Genomic DNA, 20,552 nt, shown 5'->3' with positions numbered 1-20,552 from the left:
AGTATAAAAGTTTTGAAGAGAACAGTAGTCTGAAGTGGAACGTATTCCTAGAATACAGTCTCTGAGCACCCATCAAAGTGTTAGGGAGTAGGAACTCAAAACTTCCTTCATCTCTAGTTGGAGGAACAACCATAATTATTTATCTGGAAAATGAAGGTCAATTTGCCAACTTGGAAAGTGAATTAAGGGAGAGGGTATAGATAGTACTCTGGGCTACATGTGGATAGTACTTATCATACTATTCAGTTCAGTTCAGATATCAGGAATTTTCAAACCATACAGAACATTCTACTACATAGCCATACTGAAGACCTAACTTCTAGATTAAAGGCAATATAGAAAATAGAGGAATAGACAAATTTGCTTAATGGTTTATATTAAGAGAAATTATAAGAGAGTCTCCCCCTCCCCCAAAAAGTGTTCCTAATAATTGGATTTGATTAAAAGAGGCCAAATGTAGCCAGGCACTGGAGTCTCATGCCTATAATCCTATCTACTCAGAAGACTGAGATCCCAGTTCAAAGCCATCCTGGGCAGAAAAGTCAGTAAGACTTCTAGACCCTATTAATCTATAAAAAGCCACAGGTTGAAGTGTAGCTCAATGGTAGAAAGTCAGCCTTGAGCAGAAAAAAGAAAAACAAACAAACAAACAAACAAGCAAGTGTGATCCCCAATACTGGAAAAAAACAAATGCAAACAAAACATATGAAAAAACACACACAAAAAAAAAAACAAAAACCAAACAGGGCTTAGGGATATGGCCTAGTGGCAAAAGTGCTTGCCTCATATACATGAAGCCCTGGGTTCTATTCTCCAGCAGCACATATACAGAAAACGGCCAGAAGTGGCGCTGTGGCTCAAGTGGCAGAGAGCTAGCCTTGAGCAAAAATAAGCCAGGGACAGTACTCAGGCCGAGTCTAAGCCTCAGGACTGGCCAAAAAAAAAACCCAAAGAGGCCAAATGCAGTGCAAATCAATTGAAGAAAATATGAACTAAAAAATATATGATACTAAGAAATCATTACTAATTTTCTTAGATATAAGCATGTTCTTTATTCTTTATGGATACAGGTAAAAGGAGATGATCAAGGATAAAATTCAAAATACCTCAAAAATAAGTACAAATGGTTATATAGAAAAACAAGGAGGAGAGGTTGGATGAATGGACAGATGGACATTCAGACCGACAGATGTTCCATGTAATCCCATGGGTCTTGAAAAGTGGCAGGAGAGTGAGGGAAATATGACTATGAAAGAACTGAGTGCTTCTTTGAAGCATTTCTCAAATGCAGCTGCTCTGAAGATAAAGGAAGAGGGCCATAAGCTAGGGCCTTATGGGCAGCTTTAGAAACTGGAAGGTACAAGGAAATGAATTCTCCTCTACAGGTTCCAGAAAGTCCTGCCAACCTTGAATTTTCGCACCTTGTTAGACTTCTAACCTACAGAATGAGCTATAAAATAATCAACCTATGTTGTGTAAATCATTAAGTTTGTGGTTGTCACAGAAGAAGTAGAAAATACAATGTGGATAGATAGCTGGAGAAGGGGAGAAGAGAGAGGAAGAAAGAGAAGAAATTACTGTTATCTAGAAATGTAAAAAATAAGACTAGTATGCTACAATGTCATCAGGATGTACCTATACCTTCCAGGGTACCTCATAATCTAAGATAGCTAATCCAATACTAACTATCACATCACATCTGCGGGCACAACCCTCAGCTCACTTTACCTAAAAATCTAACACAACACTTTAGAAGTTTTTAAATAATACTTTAGAAGCTCCTTAAAACCTCAGGAATTTCTGTGACTATCTTTGTTATGCTAATGAAATGACTCACCAGTAAAGCCCAGACAGTCAGGGCTGGTCATGGGAGAAAAACAACCATGTGTTTAATGCACTAGGACTTTCTGAAGACTGACCCCTGAGGAAGGGATACTGAAGACTGAATTCAAACACATGGTCAAAGATTTAATCAGTCATGCCTACTTAGTTAAAACCCCAGAAAAAACCCTGAGTACTGACGTTTGGTGGAGCTACCTGGTTGGGGAAGGTACAGAAGCTCTGTGTTGCTTCACAGACACTATTGTACAGGTCTCTTTATTTGGTACTGTTTTGTATTATTTATTATAATAAGACTATAACAAAAAAGTTTATTGCTTTCTGAGTTCGTCTAGTGGGTTATCAATCCAGAGGGAATGAAGGAACTGTTGTATTTATACCCAGTAAGTCAGAAGTATGGATAAGCTAGGGAATTCTGAACAGTCTAGCTGGAATCTGAAATAATCATGTCAGAGACTGTATGCTTGCTTGTAGACTAACTTCATAAAAACTTGGACACATTCTTTTTTTCTTTCAAATACATTTGCACTAAAGTTGCAAAAGCATCTTGGTGCCCCTTGGTGCCAATCGAGGCACTGAAACCAGTGCCAAGTATACTAGCCAAGAATACTAATTACTACTTTTGAGTTTTGGTGTGTATAAAAATAACCCATAATCATTAAGAACAGTGATTAAACTATTCTTCTCCCTTACCCAACCACTTATCTGTATTGAGCCAGATTTTCTTCATATATTTTAACGAAATAATGCATCATACCAGAAATAAGGAAATTTACTATCTTCTATTAATCTATCCACTTATTATTTGAAGAAAAGTCTTTAGTGTTTTTGTTGTTTTTGTTTTGGCAGTACTGGGGTTTGAATTCAAAGCCTTGCACTTTAGCTAGGCAGGAAATCTATCACTTAGCTCTATTTACTTTGGTAGTTTTTTAAAATAGGTCTTGAATTTACATCCAGGCTGGCCCTACTGCCATTCTCCTACTTCCTGTGTATCTGGGATGACAGATGTGTACCACCACACCCAGCTTTTAACAGTTGAGATGGGGTGTTGTAAAGTTATTGCCCAGGCTAATCAGGAATCACAGTGCTCTAGATCTCAGCCTCCCAAGAAGCAATGATTACAGGTATGAGCCACTGTCTCCATCTTAGATTTTCAAGTTTTAAGAGTAGAGAGGGATGGGATGCCTCAGAGAAAAAATATAGAAATTACTATTACACAATGAATGCAAATTATAGAGATTAACAGAGATAATTTTCCTATTTGGCCAGCAACAGCATCACTTTACAAAGTGCTTTTTGAATTTTTAATGTATTTAGATTCTTTTTAACTTATTTGGCATACTAACATAGTATTATCTGGCTGTCATTTAAACGAGGAAACTTTTATCTCAGCTAGTTAAATAATCTGAGCTAGAATATAGTACAACATATACTTTGCAGTAGCTATAATAACAAATATCCTAGTATAGGTCTTGGTTCTTCTATTGCTTCTATTACCACATACCAGCCATCTTGTCTATCAGTAGCCTACTGAGGTTTGCCTGCAGGGCCGTCTGAGGAAGGATGTCTACATAAGCTAAGGGTCATTTAGATAGTGTGTTAGGTGATACTGGGTACAATAGCAGAGCATAATCTAGGAGGAAAAACTATAGGCTCTAACAGAGGAATAAAGCAAAGCCAGAGCAAAGGCCACGTGGGAGCCTCCTACATTACAAGCTTTAGGTAAAGACTCAAGGTATCCCATCTAGTTCCTATAATTGACACTTCACACTGAAATCACCCCAACTAGAGTTAAAAAAGAAAACTGGTGTCATAACTTGCCACCAAAATGCAAACACAGTCCATGATAAATCAAGCAGTCAAAATATAGAAAAATGGAAAAAGATAATGCCAATTATAAACATTATTCAATATCTAGACATATCTAATAGAAGTTGAAAAACTTAAGCAGATGCTAACACAAAGGGTTATGAACCCAAATTGATAAAAAAAAAAAAAAAGTTGAAGCTAAAAAAGCTAAGGTTGATATGACGTTCTTGTGATTAAACTGAAACAAACGATTTCTAATATAACAAGAATGTCACATGATAAAGGAGGTCTCAACAATATAATGTATAGCACAAGTCAATTTAACAAAACACTATTAAGAAAGTCAATATAAACTAGGACCAGGAAAAAACTAAAATTACTTAACAACAAAAAGAAACATTTGACAATACTGAAAACCTGTTTGTTTGTTTGTTTTTTAACGACACATATGCACTAAAGTCAAAAGAAACAACACATATCAGGAATTCAGTGGGACTTAATTTTGCCAGTCCTGGGGCCTGAACTCAAGGTCTGAGCTTTTAGCTCAAGGCAAGCACTCTACCACTTGATCCACAGCTCCACTTGTGGCTTTTTAGTGATTAATTGGAGATAGTCTCATGGACTTCCCTGCCCAGGCTGGCTTTGAACCACGATCCTCAGGTCTCAGTCTGATCACAGAAATAACCCATCACAGTCTGGCTCAGTGTGAAAAATTTAAGAGTAAAATAAGAGTAAGTTTTAGAGAAAATAACACCAGTTCCTTATGATTTTTCAATCTTTCCAATTTTGAAGTGTTTTAATCTTTACCTTGGTAAAATGTGATTGCCAAATTCACCAAATATTCTACCAAATATTAGTGAATATGCTAAAAAAAATTTTCATGTATTTGTCTCTAGCTACATATTCTTTTAAAAGCCTTTGAACCACAAGCAACATGTAATTCCATAAACCAGGTAACAGGTCTTTACTGGCAATATACTAGAATCAATTGAGAAAGCATACTAAATGTATTGATGCCCTGGACCTGGTATAAAAAAAAAATCTAATCTGGACTGCACTTAGGTGTGTCTGTTTGCTTGTTTGCTAGCTAGTTTGCTTTTTGGCTTATTTGCTTCTTTGTATAAAGTCTTTCAATGAGACTACATTATATTCAAAATTCACTGTATGTAGTAGCACACATACAATTCACTGCATGGAGCAAATGTTTGGGGCTATTATGAAAACATGCCATTTTTCAGAGATTATATGTTCACACATAGAAAGAGAGAAACTATACAATCTCTTAGTTCAGAGGCTAGCTCCAGTCAACAACAACCAAATGCTTCTCTTGATATACATGCCTATACTTATACATACATATACACACACAAATGCATACATACATTATGTGTGTATTATGCACACACAAATACACACATATATAAATATTATAACTATAGTTTTATAACATTTACATTTTATCTAAAATTCCAATAAACAGAAAGTCACTACTATTTAAAAATTGTGTGTAACTTCTATCCAGGAAGGTAAAGTATATTTATTTACTTTTTTCCTATTACTTCTATAAGTATAAAGCTCATGGAAAATATTTCTCAACAAGCATGGTAAGAACTAGTAGGAAGAGGGGCTGGGAATATGGCCTGGCGGCAAGAGCGCTTGCCTCGTATACATGAAGCCCTCGGTTCGATTCCCCAGCACTACATACACAGAAAATGGCCAGAAGTGGCGCTGTGGCTCGTGGTAGAGTGCTAGCCTTGAGCAAAAAGAAGCCAGGGACAGTGCTCAGGCCCAGAGTCCAAGCCCCAGGACTGGCAAAAAAAAAAAAAAAAAAGAAGAAGAACTAGTAGGAAGAGAAGGCAGACCAGCCCAAGGAACACCAGTGGTAAATTCCCTGGATTTTCTTTTTGCTCATATATTCCAGACTTGGAACTGAAGAAGCCAACAACAACAAAGCCAACAGGTACAAACAATAAAAGTCCTAACAGAAAACTGTTCTCGACAAGACCAGGAAAGGAGCAACCTAGTAAGAAGCAAAATAGAACAAAAACAAAAACAAAAACTGACCGCAACCAACTACTAAATAGGGATAGTTATGGCTTTTAAATACATAAAAAGATATGCATTTTATACTGCCACTCATTTACTGTGTGTGAACTATGGAGAGCTACATTGCAATATAATGCCTCCTAAAGTTAATTGAAAAGTAACAAACTCCAAAGAGTTTGGTACAAGTACAAAGAAGTACTTCAATGATAACTTGTCATAGAAGACACAAGGGTCCACAAAGAGACAAAATTTTCAGGACCAAATAAAAAAGAAGTGAATTAATATAGAGGTTTCTGTAACTTGGAAGAAAATTTCCTAAGACTTACATTAAAAATATTAAATATATTTCTATACTGAAGAAGTTAAATAATGTATTTGGATGTTCTAATGTACTAACCTTGTGTTGTAATAGTTTTAATATACTTTAAACATCAGGATAGAAATATTATACAGAGAAATATAAATTGCTCTGAAATTGCAAAAACCTATACTGCTTACTTACAATTTGAATATGGGAAGGCTTATTGCTATAGCATTTAGATTGTAATCTACTTTTGCAATTATTACTACACTATAATATGATTTTACATGGTCATAGGAATAGTATAGAATAGTATAGAATGGTAACATGTTCATATGTTGATAAAAATGATAGCCAGGTGCCAATGGCTCATGCCTATAATCCAAGATACTCAACATGCTAAGATCTGAGGACTGTGGCTCAAAGACAGCCAAAGCAGGAAAGTTGTGAGAATCTTATCTCAAATTGACTACCAAAAAGCAGGAAGAGAAGCTATGGCTCAAGTGGCAGAGAGCTAGCATTGAGAAAAAGAAGCTCAGGGTCAGCACCTACACTGAGTTCAAGTTCCAGAACAAGAACCAAAAAAAAAACAAAAAAAAAAAACAGGAACCAATGGAGAAAAATTTGAACAAAGTAAGGAAAGGGAAAGTGAGCGTATGTTAAACAATAGTCCAAAAAATATAGGCAAGAAAGGGTTATGGAATATATAGTTCACAAGATTAAATTTGGTCAGAAGAAGAGAACTTTCTCTATGGAGGCAGTTGAGAAGGAGGAAAGAAATAATGAAACAAGGAAAGGAAGAGAAAAAGAAGGGAGAAAAAGTGTAGAGAAGGAAGAACTCAAAGAGAGAGAAAAAAGTTTGGAGAAAGAGCAGGAAAATTACAGAAATTGATAGGAACTGAATTGTGTCCTCCCAATTTCCTAAGTTTAAGCCTTAACCCTCCAATAAAATAAATTTCTGTTAAGTTCCTCAGTCTGTCACAGGAGAACTAGTAAGCTAATACACTGACCTTGATAAGTGTCAAAAGTTGTAAACAACACTGTAACCTCTCTGTACGTCAGTTTGATAATAAAAATTTGAGAAAAAAAAAAAAAAAAGTTGGGCTGGGGATATAGCCTAGTGGCAAGAGTGCCTGCCTTGGTATACCCGAGGCCCTAGGTTCGATTCCCCAGCACCACATATACAGAAAACGGCCAGAAGCGGCGCTGTGGCTCAAGTGGCAGAGTGCTAGCCTTGAGCGGGAAGAAGCCAGGGACAGTGCTCAGGCCCTGAGTCCAAGGCCCAGGACTGGCAAAAAAAAAAAAAAAAAGTTGTAAACAGTTAGTAGTCTAGACTTCATCTTCTAGGCTAGAAGACCTGGGGAGACTGGGAGAGCTGAACTGAGATGATGAGATTTTGCAACAGACTCAAAAGGGAAAGAAAGAGATAGGAATAAGTGAAAATATCATCAACAGTCCATTGTAGAATTGGGATTGAAGTTTTGGTGGCACCTATCTTCAGTAGTTTAGCAGTATAGTTACAGGCAGAGTAGTACAACTAAAACCTTTGAGATAATGTAACAGAGAATTCAGCTCTATCTATATCTTAGACTAGGTATGAAGAGCTATAACAATAACAGGAATATATAGGACCAATAATAGTAATATCTATCCTTTTTTAGAGTTATAAAGACTACACGATGTAAAATTGCCTAATAAAAGATCCATTACACACAAAAAAGCTTAATAAACAACAGCTACTGTAATTATTACTATGCGATTGGTCTAGAGGTAGTACACTACTAGAAGAGTGCCTCAAAACAACAGGAAAAAGAAAGGAGTTAAAAGAAAGCAGTTCAAGAAATGGGACAGTCTAAACTAGACTGGGGAAGGAAGTGCATCCCTAAGGAAATTCACAGGCAGGAAAAGAGGAAAAATAAAGTAAATGGCCTAACAATGATAATCAGTTCAATTTAAGTCTAAGAAAGTGATATATAGCGAAATGGGACTTACAAGTAAGGAATATGGCCAAGAGCCAGTGGCTCTTATCTGTAGTTATATAGGAGTCTAAAACCTGAGGGATGGTGGTTCAAAGCCAGCCCAGGCAGAAAAGTCTAGCAGACTCCATCTGCAATTAATCAGCAAAATATCAAATTGAAGGATTGCAGTCAAGTAGTAGAGCACCAGTGGTGAGCAAGAAAGCCAAGTGAGAGTAGAGGCTCTGAGTTCAAGCCTTGGTACTAACACCAATAAAATGAAATGAAATAAATACATAAATACACAAACGAAAGGCTGAAAATTAGAACCAAAACTTTCATAGGAAACTGTTAAGACTATAAATTACCAAACTCAGAAAAGCAAGTATCACATATTCTCTTTCCCATAAGAATAATATGCATGCATTTATATATATATGATTATATATATATATTTAATGACATGAGTATAAGAACTCCCAAGTTCCATGTTTCTCCTTCCTAACCTTCCTTCCCCCTACTCATCAAAACTTTCATTGCTGAGTATATCTCAGTTTAGTAACAGAAAGGCAAACTAAGCCATTCCATAATAAGGCAAGGATGAATAACTTGCATGTACTTAAACTTCATAAGTATCCAAATCTTCACAAGCATTTGAATCTGATAAAATTTCAAACAAAATAAAAAAAAAAACAATTTGGGGCAAGGAAATTTGATTATTCATCAATTTTAAATTATGAGGAAGAAAAAGAAGTGTTTGTGGTTACTGAGAACAAACAACAAACCTCAGAAAGCACACCATGTCATACACTAAGGGCACTTTTCAGAAGTATGAACCTGCTCAGGCTGCTAAAGTGCAGCCTTTTTTAAAGTAAAAGGCATGAGCAAACTCTTCAATCCTGAAACATCTGACCAAACCCTCCAGCCTAGTAGAAATAAGAGGCCTAGATACTTCTTGTTAGACATGTTTGAAAAAGACCTGCAGACTAAAATAAATTAGGAAGCAACCTAGAGATAGATGATACTTTTTAGTTGTACCCCTAAAACTAAAACAGGCATCTTAAGAAATAAACATGACATACAGAGATTTCTTTCTTTTTCAGTTTTGATAGTACTAGCATTTGAACTCAAGGCCTCACAATTGCTAAGTAGACACTCTACCACTTGAGCTATACACCTCCAGTCCTCTTTTTTTATATATACGAGCCAAGCACTTTACCTCTAGGCCATATTTCCATAGTCCTCTTTTTTTAATTAAACACTTTCACTATATCTATGTCCTTGGCTGTCTTTCACATTTAAGAATTCAGACAACAGAAACCTATATCTAGAATCTGACCACTTTTTTTTTTTTGAGCTTGGACTCAGGGCCTGAGCACTGTCCCTGGCTTCTTTATGCTCAAGGCTAGCACTCTGCCACTTGAGCCACAGCGCCACTTCTGGCCGTTTTCTATATATGTGGTGCTGGGGAAATGAACCCAGGGCTTCATGGATATGAGGCAAGCACTCTTGCCACTAGGCCATATTCCTGACCACTTCTTAAAAGTGTTACTACCCTCGTCCAATCTCTCATCATGCTGATGGTTTATGAAGACTCTAAACCACTTTGCTCCCCACGTGGCTCATCCTTCCTTCTTTTGCCATCTCACCCAGATCCATCTTCTCAAACCCCTGCTGCTCCATACACCAAAAAACACTCTCATATCCATTTCTCCGAACTCCAACATTCTTTCCAGAAGCATGCATTGCTCATTTAGTTCCCTCCTTTATGTTTCTACTATATCCAACTTCATCTTATGTGTCTTGCTTGATAATTCTGTATATGATATGCCAAACACACCAGCTCGTCCTATTTCACTTTTCTTCATAGAAGTACTATATGAATAACTGATAGTTTATAGAAACTCTCATTCACGGCCTTATCACAGTACCTAAAAGAGTGTCAGATCAGGCACTCAATAAATATGGAGCAGGGCTGGGGTTTAACTCCAGCCTAGAACATGCCTAGCACACATGAAGCCCAAGTTCAGACTCAGAATTGCAAAAATAAGTGAATAAATATAGAATGAATTAAGAACTCAGATTTTCTGAGGTATTTATATTTGCACACCTTTAAAAGTTATAAATCCTTGCAAAGAGAAAGAACTAGATAGCTAGGAGAGATATATAAAACCATAAGCTGGCCTTCTTAGAAGACAGAGACGTAACAATAAATGATTAAGTACAAAAAGAATAAAGTAGATAAGAAGCATTGGCAACCACATAAATTCTTGACAGAATAATAGATACCTACAAATAAATCTACAAAAAAACCTTTATAATAAAACTATATAATTAAACACAGAGAACAAGATTATCTTGCCAAGATTTGCTATCATTGGCAAACATCCATATTAAACTCAGCTTCCTCAATTCCAGATACAAAATGGAATTGTGAATTTGGCAAATCACTGGAGAAAAAGACCACATTACAATCTGAGTTCACATTAAAGTTACCTCATTCTTCTCAACTTAGATCTGACCCAGAGGAAAATTTTTAACAGATTCTACTGGACAAGTTCCATAATACAGTCAGTAAAGTTCAAAATTAGCATTATGATACTAACCTAAAGGATTTCTATTTCCTCTCTTTAAACCTAAACTAGGCTAAAAATATGATGAATTATGAGTATACAAGGGATTAAAGAAACACTTTGTCAGAGAAAAGGCGAGTTATAGTGCTAGTCTTTCCCTCTTGTTTCTTTTTACTTCATTCATGCAGTATTTTACCCAAGGCTAAACACATGGTAGCACTCAAGCTATAAATGATAAAACAGATAATATTCTTCTTTTCTTCAAGGTTTACCCAAATGTAGTGAGCTACAATATAGATACATGTCCACCTTAATCTTCCCAGTCATTGAAAAGTACAAATATGTATCTCAATATATTCATTCATTTAGTATCTATTATATCATAAAGCATTTTATTAAACACTAAAATCACAAGATAAAAGTTGTACATGCTGGGTGAGCATGGTGTCTCATACCTGTAATCCCAGATATGTGAACACAGAATAGGAGGATAGTGGTCTAAGATGGCTTGTGCCTGTGACTACAGCTGCATCATGGGCCCTAGATATGAAGATCATGATCCTAGGCTGATCTCAAGCAAAAATATGCAATCCTTTCTGAAAAAAATAACTAAAGCAAAAAGGGCACGACAGTGCTTGCTTAGCAAGAGTGAGATGCTGAGTTCAAACCCCACTACCACCCAAAAAAAAAAAAAAAGCTGTGCAGTACTATAAAGTCCATAATCTAGTAGATATGTCATATAAGCTATAACAGAGTGATAATGTCTATGATCTTGGGCTGTAAAGGGTGTTAAGGAATCTCAGAAAGAAGCATTCCCACTTTAAAATATATAGAAGAGAGATGGAGTAAGAAATACAGGCACACAAGTACAGTAAGCACAGGCCTAAAGTAAGAACCTATATGTACCTGCAAGTGGTATAATGATTAAAACAAAAGAGATATCACACAAAGAATGTGCAAAGCCAAAGTCTTCCTTGTATAATACCCTTAAGAATTGGACTCAAAACTAGAGAATACTATTTTAATTAATGTTTAAAATAGAAAAGATTTTAAATAAAGTAATAAACTCATCTGTGTTTTACTTCAGGATGATCAATCTAGCAGTACTATGAAGACTACTCTGTAGAGGGAAGTAAGACAGAGACTACAAAATCAATTAGAAATGAATATAGAAATCTAGGGAAAATATGAATTTTGAAATAAGAAAATAAAGATGTAGATGAAGAGAAGAAATCACCTCAGAGATATTATGGAAGTAGCATGGAAGGGAATTGGTCAATGACCAAAAACTTGCATCAGCTAAGCGCCAGTGGGGTTAGATGGAAGGAAGCAACAAAAGGCATGCTGACTGATTAAAAGTGAAAAATTAGAACAAGAAAAAAAACATCTGGATTTTCAACTTCACAATTATTCAGATAATAATACCATTGGCCAACTCAGAAAACACAAAGGAAATCAAAGTAGAGATAAAGGATTTAAGTGTCTCAGCAGTATAGAAAAATCATTATTTAAAGACAGAGGGCTGGCAGAGTAGCTCAAGTTGGTAGAGTGTTTGTTTGCCTGGCCAAGACACCCCCCCCCCCAAAAAAAAAGCCAGAGAAAAATCAGGAAATAGAGATATTCTAGAAATCAAAAGAAGAATGCCTAATAGAAACAATAAAAATTGTTCACCATTTTAATAGTGTACTATCCCAGGGTAAATGGGAAGGAAATGAATATGAGAAGGCTTTTGAGGAGATAAATGATGGGTAAAACCGAAAAGAAAAATGAGTCCCAAGGTTAAGACCTAAAACCCACTTAACCATATTTTAAATTATATATCCAGTCTTTAGACTATTTCCAAATTGTTAACTTTTTATTTTGTAATGCTTAATGTATTTATTTATAGACAATATGTAATAATAGTTAATATTACACCTACTTAGATTGTACTTATTATTTATGTGGCAATGCATTAAGTAGTTTTACAAAAAAAAATACTTTTAATCTTCACCAAAATCCTATTAGGAAGTACTTTCCCATTTTACAATCCATGAGAAAATTGAGCATAGGGAGATTTTAAAACTGGTCCTCAAATACTAAGCAAATAAAGGACAGAATCAGAAACTGAACCCAGACAACCTATCTCCATAGCTAGCATTTGTAACAATCAAGCTTGATAAACAGGTGGATACAGAACACTTCTCAATGGTAACAGAATTTCTAGCCGAAAGGGTTAGAGGTGTGGCTCAGTTCATAAAGCATTAGCGAATGAGCAAAAGTGTCAGGTACCAACTTGAAGTCTCAATCTCAGATAAAAAAAAAAAAAATCTAGCAGAAAATATTTCTAATCTTAAAATGGATATAAGAGAAAATTTGATTTTGCTGGTAATAAACTTGATAGACTTAATTTAATACATTAAGAAAAACCTCATGCCTGTAATCCTAGCTCAGGAGGCTGAGATCTGAGGATTGTGGTTCAAAGCCAGCCCGTGGGCAGGAAAGTCCCGTGAGACTCTTCTTTCCAATTATTTGCCAAAAAAACTGAAAGTTCAAAGTAGGAGAGTGCTACTATTGAAAAAGGGCTCAGGGGCAGCTCCCAGGCTCTGAGTTCAAGCCCCAAGACTGACAGAAAAAAGGAAAAGGAAAAGGAAATTAGAAAAGCTAAATATTTTAACAACATCATTTATAATATTAGTAAACAATTTTCTTATCTGTATAAATACATAAATATAACAATGGCTCTTAAGTTTTCCTATGCATCAGAATTTTCTTTAAAAGCTTGTTTCAATATAGATTGTAGAACTCCAATCTGAGATTTTCAACTTCTAGCAAGTTTGCAGATACTGTTGATGCTGTTGGTTTATGGGCTACACTTTGAAAACTACTGCCTGACTGTAACTCTATATTAGCTAAGATGAATGTAAAAATACTTGGCATGTGGGAAACAGTAGTAATGACTAAGTAGTATTAATAATAAAAAAATGGTAATGATTATGGTGATCATCATAATCTTTGCTATCGGCATAATTTCTTAGACTTTACCTCAGAGATAATATAAAACTGATACTTTAAGGTCAAAATCATCTGCATGTTGACTCTAGTTGCCTCTGGACTCTTCCTCAGTGCTCACAAACCAGCTTTTTCCAAAATGTCAATCTGTGAATCAGTCCGTATTTTAAAATCGATCTTAAACTTTTCAACATGACTTTAGATCCTTTTACCCATGGACTATTATCTAATCACTCATCTTTCAAAATGCTTTTAGAATAGTATTTATTTTTAAATGTTTAATATTTATAGAATCCTCCCTTTCAAATAAAGCCATGTGTTCCATCTGTGATTCCAAAGAACTCTAAGCATTAAACAGAACATAACATTAGTCAACATTATAGAATATTGCCAAGGACTTTCCATAAATTATCTCATTTGACTCCAATAAATGCTCATGATAAAAGACTATAATTATTCTCATTTTATCATATAAAAAGTGAGGAATGTACAAGTTAAATTTTCTCAAGGTGATACAACTAGTAAGTAGAACAAGGATTCTACCACTGCAACGATACTACATAAATACTTAATTGTTCAGTACTCAAGTACTGCCTGTGTCTAGAATTTTGTAAGTACTAATTTAAATAAATCTTACTCATTTTCATATTCATTTAGCCAATATTAACTGAGTGCTGATTATATGCTAAGCATGGGCTTAGGCACTAAAGACTGCCATGTAAAGAGGGAAAAAATAAAAGAAGACCCAGTATTTGCTCTTTGAAATAAACAATCTAGTGAGAAAGACAGACATACGAAAGAGGAGGGGAAGAGAGAAAGAGGGGGAGAAAATACAAAGGGTTAAGAGAGAGAGAGATTTAAATGAGTGTTAAAAATCACAAGTATAAGGTAAAGCCAGGTGCAGGGGATCACACCTGTGTCATAGCTACTTGGAAGGTTGAAGTTAGGAAGACAAAAATTTCATGAGACCCAATTGTAACCAATAAAAAGCTGAGCATATTGGAACATGGAAAGTCATCCCACTTATGAAGGAAGTATATTAACAGATGAATCACAATCCAGGGCAGCCTGAAGATTACTGTGAAACAAGACTCTAGCCTAAAAATAAAGCAAAAAAATGTTGAGGGATATGGCTCCAATGGTAGATGGCCTGTCTAGTCCTGAGTTCAAACCTCAGTACTACTTAAAACAAAACAAAACAGAGCTGGGGATATGGCCTAGTGGCAAGAGTGCATGCCTCGTATACATGAAGCCCTGGGTTCAATTCCCCAGCACCACATATACAGAAAATGGCCAGAAGTGGCGCTGTGGCTCAAGTGGCAGAGTGCTAGCCTTGAGCGGGAAGAAGCCAGGGACAGTGCTCAGACCTTGAGACCAAGCCCCAGGACTGGCCCCCCAAAAAAACCCCAAAAACAAAACAAAACAAAATAAAAAGCAAGTAAGCAAGCAAGAAAAACATACAAGGTAAAACTGAGATTATGATAGGAAAGATTGTAATAGTAACAGCTAATGTGCATGTAGTTATTTTGCTTTACCACTAATGTTCTAATATGTTTTAGAAGTATCTTCATATGTTAAGAAAATCTATTTCAAAATGATACTTTCAAGATCAAATTAAGTAATTATATGATCAAAGTCATAAAGTTAAAATTTTAAATGACATTTAAGTTCTTCAGCTCTTTTATCCTTGACAAATGTAGTTTACTACCTCTCTGAAACAGAATATAATAAACATAAACTATATAAAATTAATAAAATGACATTTGAAAATGTCCTTGCAATATTGGTCATGATACAGGTGAAATAATAAGCCAAGCTCCCAAGACTATTTCTGTTTGGGGCTACGCTAACATTCTATGAGTAAAGAGGAATTCGATTTATGGCTTAATATACTGCATTTGTAAGATTCTAAAAAAATTCATTGTAAGCTTCAAAGGGAAAACAATAATTTTTACAAGGGAAAAATGCCTACAAGTTCAAATACTGATCTAACTAAAAGACATGAAAGGTAAAATGAAGTATGAACCAGGTCTGGATCCCCATATCTTCAGTTTCCATTTATCAACAGAAAAATCTTTCCAACTTTCTCCTTTCCTGTGTAAGACCAAAACTATGTGATATTCTGTTTGTATTACAATTACACTAATTCAATGCAGGTCACTTGCTTTTTACTGAGTCCAGATGACATTCAGTAAACTAAACACAGGCCAATTAGCTTTTTAAAAAAAGAAGGAAGAAAAGAAAAGAAAAAAGGAAGAAAGAGCGCATTCTGATTGCCTTTGGGTAGGTCATACAGTGGCTACAGAGCATCACAGCCTGAACTTCATTTTGACTAACACCAACCAGACGGCTAACATTAAGGACTAGTATTTCTTATTCCTTTCAGATTTCTCACGTTTGGAAATTCTAGTTTAAATACATTTTCTGGTGAATGTGAGGATAGCACTCCTGTACAATATCTGCTATCCCCTCATTTAATTCAAATATCTTATTTTTACATCTACTAAGACAGACTGCTATTTTGTCTAAACAAATATAACAATTCTTTGAAAAGCAGTTGTTTTTCATTTAGTAGAGTATGAATGACCAAATGAAACTGATGATTTAGCTGACACTAACACATAAAAATGATGGTCTAAGGCTGTGAAGTTTCAACATTAATACATAGTCTCAAATCAATGTAAATACTACATAATTAAGTATAGGATAAAGGGGTATAGGAAGAAAAAAGCAATACAATTTTTACTATTTGACCAGGAGTTGGTGAGCCACATTTTCTTATAACATATCATGTAAAAATTTTGTTTACTATTTCTTTTAAAGTCTGCTTATTAATGTTTCTAACTAAAAACTAGTACATGTTAAAAAAAACATAAGTTAAAAATGAACACAAAATTATTAGTCAAAATCAGATTGCACATAAAAAAATTGCTGGTATTTAAAAGTAAAAACTATTCACTCACCACTATTATAAAAATGGATTTTCTAAATGTTTACATTAACTTGGTTTTACATTTTTGTTATTTTTGGCCTAATGTTTTTTAAAATCTCTAAATTTAACTGAAGAATATTATGTTCCTGCAAGCCTTTATGAATGCAAAGATACAGTAATGGAGATGGAAATTATTTACTCTGAAAAATCCTCCTGCATGACTGTTAAATCACTTGCATACGGCTAAATGATCTACAAGGAAGCAGGGAGGTCCTGAAATTGTGTACTCATATCCATTTTCAACTACTGCACAGGTGACACAACCAATCAAGTCATTACTGAAACAGAATGGGAATAGAAGGTGCTTAATAAATAAAGGTGACTTCCTTATGAAACAATAAAAATAAAATAGAAGTGAGTTCTTTATGAAAAACGACTATTATTTTTCAAAAAGCAATAACTATGGGTTATTTTCTACTCTGTATGCTATGATGCTCAGAAATGTAAGCCTAGTGTAGAACATTATCTTATATTCACTATATGCAATAAAACAGAAAATAACAACTCTCCTAGTAACAAAGTTCCTTTAACAGAGAAGATCACCTTTACAAAAGTTAGGTGATAAAAGAAGGAAGAAGAACCAGCCCTCAAACAAAACTACCATTTGCAATCATGGAAAAAAAATCCTTCCCCAAGACCAGAGCTCTCCCAGGTGATGGTGCTCTGGTTGTGGGTTAGTGGGTATAAGCCATCCAGCACAAGTGAAGAAGATCCGGAAGCCTATCCTGTCCTAACTACAAAAGCATAAAGAGGGAAGTATTTTGAACTCAACTACTAAATGGGAATTTATATTCTGGAACATGTCGTCAAAGCCTTTTCTACTTTAAACCTTACACTATCAGAAGCTTCCTTAATGTAAGTACTTACTATTTTAAAGAAATTTAATTTTAAACAATTTGGGCTATAAATATTACAAAATAGTTCGACAGTGTCTATGGAAATATTTTCTTCAATAAGTAAGTAGGGAGGGTGTAACAAATAAGACAAGAAATGTACTCACTACCTTATTATGTAACTGTACCCGCTCTGTATATCACCTTGCAAATAAAATTTAATTTTAAAAAAGTAAGTAAATTGTCTATATTAGGCACAAAAAAGCACAATTTATCCAAGTAGCTCAAGATTACATAGGTTTTTCTGGATATAGAATTTACTGTTCAATGAGAAAAATTCTAAATGTATTTTATATACCTGTTTTAATCCCTATATCTGGGACTGACTTCCCTGTCTAGTCTTTCATGGAGCATTCAAACTTAATATATGTTCAATTTTATCTTTCTGGATTCAAACCATTAATCCTGGGCTGGGTATATGGCTTAGTGGTAAAGTGCTCGCCTTGTATACATGAAGATCTGGGTTCGATTCCTCAGTACCACATATATATTAAAAAAAAAAAAAAAGCCAGACGTGGCACTGTGGCTCAAGTGGTAGAGTGCTAGCCTTGAGCAAAAACAAGAAGTGAGGGACAGGGCTGGGAATATAGCCTAGTGGCAAGAGTGCCTGCCTCGGATACACGAGGCCCTAGGTTCGATTCCCCAGTACCACATATACAGAAAACGGCCAGAAGCGGCACTGTGGCTCAAGTGGCAGAGTGCTAGCCTTGAGCGGGAAGAAGCCAGGGACAGTGCTCAGGCCCGGAGTCCAAGGCCCAGGACTGGCCAAAAAAAAAAAAAGAAGTGAGGGACAGTGCTCAGGACCTGAGTTCGAGCCCCAGGACTGGCAAAAACCAAAAACAAAACAAACCATTAATCCTGAAAGCTATTTTTAAGTTCTGTTTATTCTGTCATTTACTAATTTATTGTCCCTCTCCTTTATTCTTTACATCTGCAAATTTAAAAAATAAGTTGTTTTATCTTAAACCAAGCTATTTACCAAACTCACTTAGCCTCTGAGAAAACAATGAAAAACTCAATAGTCATATTATAAACATACTTACCATAGCTGAAGGAAAGTCTTCATAAATAGATGATAAGCTGAGTATGTGGCATGCGCCTATCATTCTATGTATACAAGGGTCTAAGATCAGGAAGACTGCGAGAGTGCATCTTAAAAGAGGCTAGACATGGTGAACCTTACCTAAGCATCTCAGTTATGATAGGGGTTCCAAGCCAGCCAGGCAAAAAGTTAAGATCATATCTCAAAAATAACTATAGCAAAAAGGGCTGTAGGTATGGTTCAAGTAGGAACAGGAGAAAAGTAGGGTGCAATCCTTGGTGAAAAAAAAGATTATAAACTAAGTTGAAGAAACCACTTATCTACTGGCACTGAACCAAGACACTAGAGCAAGGATCTCCTATAGCTATCTTTGTCAAGAAGAACTGAAATAAACAAGGAGAAGGGTAGAGAACAATAACAGCAAAGGAAAAAGTGGCAGTAACTTTAGTATTTCTGAATACAAAACAAGAATTGATGTAGCAAGACACCTCTACATCATACACTCATCAAGTATAGAGCCTGAACATTTTAAACATTGTCCTCAACTAGTTGTAAAACTCACATGCCTAAATACCAACTCCCAATGTGAAGGCATTACAGGGTGGAAAAGATTCCTCTTTCTACTGGCGTGAAGTCACAAGAAGATGACTGTCTACAAGTAAGGAAGTAAACCTTCACCAGACATGGGATTACCAGCACCCTAGATCCTCCAGAATACGGTGAAATAAGCTTCTGTAATTTAACTTATGCAGCATATAGTGTGTTTTTATTATAGTCACCTCAACTGCCAGAATAAAAATTTTAAACTTTATTAAATAGCCAAAATAATTGAACAAGGAGCACAGAAAGACAGGGGAAATGTCCTTTTCACAAAAATACTTAAAATGTTACCTTCATCCAAATATTTATGCAAGAATTCTCACTACAAAAATCATTACATCATGGGCTGGGAATGTGGTTTAGTGGTAGAGTGCTTGCCTTGCATTCATGAAGCCCAGGGTTCAATTCCTCAGTGCCACATAAACAGAAAACACCAGAAGTAGTGTTGTGGCTCAAGTGGTAGAGTGCTAGCCTTGAAGAAAAGAAGCTCAGGGACAGTGCCCCAGCCCTGAGTTCAAGCCCCAGGACTGGCAAAAAACAATCATTAAATCAGTAAGTGCTACTTTCCAAAACTTAGAAATAATGCTATTAGGAAGTGTTGCTTATGTAAAAATCTTATTAGTTAGAACTACAAAAATAGCTATTGAAATCCAAGTTACATTACTATGTAGAAATAATACTCTAAAAATCACAATACAGGTTTTAATCACCCTGAAATAGTCGTGGTTTTAAAATGCAAACTGACTCAATTTGAAAGTGCAAACTAGTTCCTACTTTTTTGAAAATGACCTGATATTGTGAATACTTTATTCTAATAGAATGTTTTAGCTCTTCACACAATGTGTTTCCATAAAATGTATTCTTTTCAATTGGCTACTTGTACTCTGTTGAAACTTTAGCTTTTGTTTCTTCATTTGCTTTTCAAATATAAACAGTTCTACTATTATATAGTTATGTAACCATTCATTATGCTTCTATAACCAGGCTTGATATGAAGTACCTGATATACTTAATATATTTTCAAGCATTTTCCCACATTCCCAGAACATTTTCTGAGTTCAAACCCCATTACTATGAAACAAACAATCAAAACAAAATAGTATTTTATTTCACATGTGTAAGGACCTGGGATTAGTACATAACACCATGAATGAATGAATGAATGAATATGTTTAAAGCATAACTATGTTTAAAGCTGGGCAACATGGTTCTCAGACTTATAATCTCAGCTACTCATCTGGCTGATAAAATATGATCATCTGAATCACCAAATGGATCAGATACAGTTCAGAGCAATGCTTGCTTACTTTGCAATAGAAACTGAAAATACTGATCATAGGACTATACTACTTCAAGAAGTCAATGGTTGATAGGTTTGAAACACTGACAATGAAAGACTGCAATACATCTAAAAATAAAAGTATCTATTCATGGGCAAGTGAAATGATCATTTTTTCAGAAATAAAACCACTATAAATTGTTTTGAATTTCACCCACAGGGTTTGATCACA

General features: G+C 35.3%; 1 protein-coding gene and 1 long non-coding RNA gene across 2 annotated transcripts in view; one reads left to right on the top strand and one right to left on the bottom strand.

Annotated features, from left to right (window-relative positions):
• Stk3 (serine/threonine kinase 3) overlaps positions 1-20,552 on the bottom strand; it is a 214,945-nt gene that overhangs the window by 101,805 nt on the left and 92,588 nt on the right. The window lies entirely within an intron of this gene.
• Positions 17,181-17,668, top strand: LOC125360928. The gene is made up of 2 exons (XR_007212832.1): positions 17,181-17,466; positions 17,577-17,668. It is a non-coding gene; the product is annotated as an uncharacterized LOC125360928 (long non-coding RNA).

The sequence above is a fragment of the Perognathus longimembris genome, chromosome 12, assembly GCF_023159225.1.
Source record: "Perognathus longimembris pacificus isolate PPM17 chromosome 12, ASM2315922v1, whole genome shotgun sequence".
NCBI classification, from domain to species: domain Eukaryota; kingdom Metazoa; phylum Chordata; class Mammalia; order Rodentia; family Heteromyidae; genus Perognathus; species Perognathus longimembris.
The sequence above is the reverse complement of the archived record's forward strand: the minus strand, read 5'-3'. Positions and strand labels throughout refer to the sequence as shown.